Genomic DNA, 6,543 nt, shown 5'->3' with positions numbered 1-6,543 from the left:
ATATTAAGATATATTAATACATCATTATATCATGATAATGTAATGATTTAATATCTCATTAGTTATAATAAACAATGGGTTAACAACATTTAACAATATCATTAACTTAAAAGTTTCAAAACAACACTTACATGTAACGACTAACGATGACTTAACGACTCAGTTAAAATGTATATACATATAGTATTTTAATATGTATTCATACACTTTTGAAAGACTTCAAGACACTTATCAAAGTACTTCTACTTAACAAAAATGCTTACAATTACATCCTCGTTCATTTTCATCAACAATTCCACTCGTATGGACTCGTATTTGTACTTGTACAATACACAGCTTCTAAATGTATTTAGTATTGGTATATACACTCCAATGATCAGCTATTAGCAGCCCATGTGAGTCACCTAACCATGTGGAACCATCATTTAACATCTAGCATGAAATATCTCACAAAATTACAAAATAATGGAGCCTATATTGCTACTCCATATTCACGTGAATGTTAGGTACCACAAACACATTCACTTTGCAATTTTCTTGAATCAAATTACTCTCTCTCAAGTGTTCTTCCTTTGTTCTAAGTATTATTCATCATCTTCAACAAAATCTAGCTCAATCTAGTTCATAAATCCATACATAAACCAAGTTATAAAACAACTACTCAAGAACACACCAACAACACTTCCAAGTTTGCTAGCTTACTTCCAATCTTGCAAATCCACTTTGAGTGATCATCCAACCTCAAGAAATCTTTCTTATTTACAGTAATATTTCTTTATAATACAAGGTAATACTCATATTCAAACTTTGATTCAATTTCTATAACTTTAACAATCTTATTTCGAGTGGAAATCTTGCTTGAACTTGTTTTCGTGTCATGATTCTACTTCAAGAACTTTTAAGCCATCCAAGGATCCTTTGAAGATAGATCTATTTTTCTCATTTTCAATAGGTTTATCCACAAAACCTGAGGTAGTAATGATGTTCATAACATCATTCGATTCATATATATAAAGCAACCTTATTCGAAGGTTTAAACTTGTAATCACTAGAACATAGTTTAGTTAATTCTAAACTTGTTCGCAAACAAAAGTTAATCCTTCTAACTTGACTTTAAAAATCAACTAAACACATATTCTATATCTATATGATATTCTAACTTAATGATTTAAAACCTGAAAACACGAAAAACACCGTAAAAACCGGATATACGCTGTCGTAGTAACACCGCGGGCTGTTTTGGGTTAGTTAATTAAAAACTATGATAAACTTTGATTTAAAATTTGTTCTTCTGGGAAAATGATTTTTCATATGAACATGAAACTATATCCAAAAATCATGGTTAAACTCAAAGTGGAAGTATGTTTTCCAAAATGGTCATCTAGACGTCGTTCTTTTGACTGAAATGACTACCTTTACAAAAACAACTTGTAACCTGTATTTTCGACTATAAACTTATATTTTTCTGTTTAGATTCATAAACTTAAGTTCAATATGAAACCATAGCAACTTGAATCACTCAAAACGGATTTAAAATGAAGAAGTTATGTGTAAAACAAGATTGGATAATTTTGCTTGTTGTAGCTACGTGAAAATTGGTAACAAATCTATATTAATCATATCCTAGCTAACTCATATTGTATTATACATGTATTCTAATATATTATGTAATCTTATTTTAATATATTATGTGATCTTGGGATACCATAGACACGAATACAATGTTTTGACATATCATATCGACCCATCTATATATATATTTCGGAACAACCATAGACACTCTATATGCAGTAATGTTGGAGTTAGTTATACAGGGTTGAGGTTGATTCCAAAATATTATATATACTTTGAGTTGTGATCTAGCCTGAGGCTTGAATACACGAGGTCGTGGATTGATTCGTGATAATTTATATTGCTTTATTTTCTGTACACTAACTGTGGACAACTAGTTGTAGGTTACTAACGAGGACACCTGACTTAATAAACTTAAAATAGTAAAACGTATTAAAAATGTTGTAAATATATTTTGAACATACCTTGATATATATGTACATATTTGTTATAGATTCGTCAATCGACCAGTGGCCAAGTCTTACTTCCCGACGAAGTAAAAATCTGTGAAAGTGAGTTATAGTCCCACTTTTAAAATCTAATATTTTTGGGATGAGAATACATGCAATTTTATAAATGTTTTACGAAATAGACACAAGTAAATGAAATTACATTATATGGGTGAATGATCGAAGCCGAATATGCCCCTTTTTAGCTTGGTAGCCTAAGAATTTGGGAACAGACCCCCAAATTGACGCGAATCCTAAAGATAGATCTATCGAGCCCAACAAGCCCCATTCTGGAATTTGAAATGTTTTAGTACTTTGAAATTATCATGTCCGATGGGTGTCCCAGAATGATGGGGATATTCTATATGCATCTTGTTAATGTCGATTACCAGGTGTTCACCATATGAATGATTTTTATCTCTATGTATGGGATGTATATTGAAATATGAAATCTTGTGGTCTATTATTACGATTTGATAAATATATAGGTTAAACGTATAACTCACCAACATTTTTGTTGACGTTTAAAGCATGTTTATTCTCATGTGATTATTAAGAGCTTTCGATGTTGCATGCTAAAATATGGACAAGATTTGGTGTCAGCATGTTTGTATAATATTGTTTTATAACTGCATTCGAGATTTTACTTTGTTGTAACATATTAATATTGTAAACCAATATGTATTGGTAGTGTGTAAGTGTGATATTTTTAGATTATCATTTCTGGATAATTTAGGTGGTGTCCTTTTAACCTTGTCGATAAAAATAAAGGTTATGGTTTGTTTTAAAAACGAATGCAGTCTTTGAAAAACGTCTCATATAGAGGTCAAAACCTCGCAACGAAATCAATTAATATGGAACGTTTATAATCAATATGAACGGGACATTTCAGGGGCAACGTATTTACGCTTCTTTCCTGCATCAGCAGCAGAAGGCGTCTATGCGCTCTTTTTCGCAGAAGATGAGGGAGCTTTAGCTTCAGGGCTTCTAAGCCTAGCAGCAATGAAGGATTTTGGGTTATCCTTTTGGCTAAGCTCTTGGATCTTCATGTTTTAATACATGAATAAGTTGGAAAGATTGATTAAGAGAATTGGTGATTTAGATAAGTGATGAGATTATGAGGATAAGTGAGTTGGCAATGTGAATTTTGTTAAAAGAAGTTTAATCGATATTTATAGGTGAAATCAAGTTACAACGGTTCACTTTAACGGTTATAAAACGCATAAAATACTTCGAGAAGCTATATAGCCGTTGATATGCTGAAGAGTTTAACGGTCACTTTACTGCTGTGAAAAACTCATCACGGCACAAAAGATTGCGGATCGTATGAGGAACACATTTTAAACTACATTTTCTAGAGTTTATTAAGTTATATTTTCTGCTAAAATATAACACAATAAACTGGAGGGACTTGATCATATATATAGGCATATATATGTATTTTTCAACTGCAAAAGTGAAACGACCCGACCCAATCCATAGGGACGAATACAATAACATATGATTACATCGCGAGGCATTTGACCTCTATATGATACGTTTTATAAATATTGCATTCTTTTGAAAAGATATACCATAAATGAATATTTAAAATTCAATGTTTTCGACATCTGATGATTTCTACATATAGACAATCACTGTAAATAACAGTTTACAAGAATACTTCCGTTGACAATGCATGTCAAAATAAATACACGGTGATGATTTTGTGAATGCAATGCTTCCTCGAATAAAACATGTATGACTCCATGCACATGGTTTCTCTAACATATATTCAAACAGCGGAAGACTTCTAGGAACCTGAGAATAAACATGCTTTAAACGTCAACATAAAGTTGGTGAGATATAGGTTTAATGCTAGTAGCGTTATAAATATAGACCACAAGATTTCATATACATAAACGTTTTAATAAAAATATTCTAAGTGGTTGAGCACTCGGTAACCATACTTAACATTTAATCAACGTCGCATATTCCCTTTATTATGAAATCTCACTACACCGTACCAAGTGTAGTCACCGAAACGAAGTACTGTGCAACCGTTGAATACTGGTCGTCCAGCCCGGTTGGGGTTGTCAGGCCCGATAGATCTATCAACAGGATTCGCGTTTACAATACCTCATGTAAATAGTAGTTACCAAGTTACAGGGAAGTATGCCAGTGGTACAACTCAATTTAAATTATATATTTTTAATCACTTGTGTCCATAACGTAAATCATAAAATGCATGTATTCTCATCCCGAAATATTTAAAGTTTAAAAGTGGGACTATATACTCACTTTTGCCTTGAAGGTATTTAACTCGACTTGGTCTCCGATAGATATCACAACCTAACCATATATATAATATATCAACATATTTTCTTTTCAAGTAATCGTTACATATATATATATATATATATATATACTTATAATACTTTTAATATTTTCTTAGTCCGTAGTTAGCAGTCCGATGTTAGTGGTCCACAATTAGTTGCTCAATAAAATAAATAAAGACCCCATCGTATTCGTATTGATCAGAATTAATCTCGACCCATGGTACCATGTTGTCAAATGACGTGTTGCGTACATAAAGTACCGTGTTGTCAAATGACGTGTTGCGTACAATCATGAGGTCTTATGATTAATCTTCTCGTGTTGTTTACGGGTGGTCCTGAAATATATAAAATCAAATCATAAGTAATTATATATAAAATATCATATTAATTAGAAAAGATATGATTAATTTATTTTATCTCCAAATATTTTCGTAACTAAACTAGCTTCGGATACCCAATCTTGTTTTAGTCGTAGTGTCTTCATTACAACTCCGTTTTTGTTGGTTCAACTTGCCACTTCCTTGGATCGAGTCAAATTTTAAGAATATGAACTGAAAATACCTTAGTTTGTATTCGAAATCACAGGTTATAGGTCAAACTTTGGTGAAACTTATGAAAGTGATCATTTTCCATCATAAAAACAACATTTAATGATCATTTTTCTAAAAATACTTACACTTTGAGTTAAACCATGAAATTTTTATGTGTTAACATATTCATAAGAAATATCATTTTTACAGAACATGAACTTCCAATTCAAAGTTCAAGATGGTTTTTAATTATCCAACCCAAAACAGCCCCCGATTGCACTTTGACGACGTATATTCAGTTTTTAAGGTGTTCTTTGTAAAACCAAGTTATATCTTGTTAAGTTAGCATATCATTATGATATATTACAGGTCTTGAAGTGTTTTAAAAGTTAAGTTAGGCGGATCTATTTAGTTTGCAAACAAGTTTAAAATCATTCAAACTATGTTCTTGTTGTTAAAATTTTACAACATAAAATAAGATAGCTATATAATTATGAATCGAACAAGATTATGAACAAGGTTACTACCTCAAGTTACTTGGACAAAGTTACTGTAAGATATAAGAAAAAATCTTGGAATCAAAGAGTGGTGGAGTTAGATCAAAAGGTTGGAAGTATACTTCTTCAAATGGGTGGTTATTTTGATATGTTCTTGAAAGAGTTTTCTTATGGTGTTTAAGGCTTGTAATTGAAGCTAAATGATGGGGAAAATGCTTGGAGATGATCAAGTATGAAGTTAGGAGTATTTTGAGAGAGAAATGAGGGTGTAGGTATGAGAAAATGGAGTGAAGAAATGGTGTTCATTCATAAAAACGTTTTTAGTTTATAAAGAAAGAAAAGGATTCCTAATTTTGTTTTCTTACTAATAATTCATGCTACTTGACAAATCCTAGTTACCTCATATCTAGGGCAGTAATAATGTTGATTAGGATGTTGATTTGATGTGTATATACCAATAGTAAATACGTATAGAAGCAGGGTATGATACGGGTACATATACTCTAGATATACTTGTAGAAATCTTGAGAAAACGGAACGAGGATTCAAATATAACTATCTTTTATAAATATACTTATATTGTTTTATGTATAAAAGCCCTTTAAAAGTGATTAAATACATATCTATATGATACATGTATAAGCATTATAAGTTATATGTATTTATGTCAAAGAACGTTTCGTATAGTTATCGTTTTGAAAACATAAGTTAGTAGTTTCAAAGTATACTTTCATCTTATTGTTATTAGTACACAATGAGATGTTAAACCATCCTTAGATCATGTTAAATATATATAAATACATATATATATACACAAACGTATAATTATCGTATGTTATATAGTTCGTGATATCATCGGTCAAATTGGACGGTCAAACGTTGTGTAAAACTCTTTTCAAAAACATAAGTCTCAACAATTTAGATTGCTTATCATGTTGGTAAGGTTTAATTTATGTAAATATTAATCTCATAAGTATAAAACGATCGGAAAAATCCGGGTCGTTACAGTACCTACCCGTTAAAGAAATTTCGTCCCGAAATTTGAATGGGATGGTCATGGCTGACAATAAGTATGTTTTCATGACGTATACGAGTTGGAAATTATAGTTTTATTATCATCAAGTAATATTGATAAAGC

The sequence above is a fragment of the Rutidosis leptorrhynchoides genome, chromosome 2 (genome assembly GCF_046630445.1).
Source record: "Rutidosis leptorrhynchoides isolate AG116_Rl617_1_P2 chromosome 2, CSIRO_AGI_Rlap_v1, whole genome shotgun sequence".
Lineage (NCBI taxonomy): Eukaryota > Viridiplantae > Streptophyta > Magnoliopsida > Asterales > Asteraceae > Rutidosis > Rutidosis leptorrhynchoides.
The sequence above is the reverse complement of the archived record's forward strand: the minus strand, read 5'-3'. Positions refer to the sequence as shown.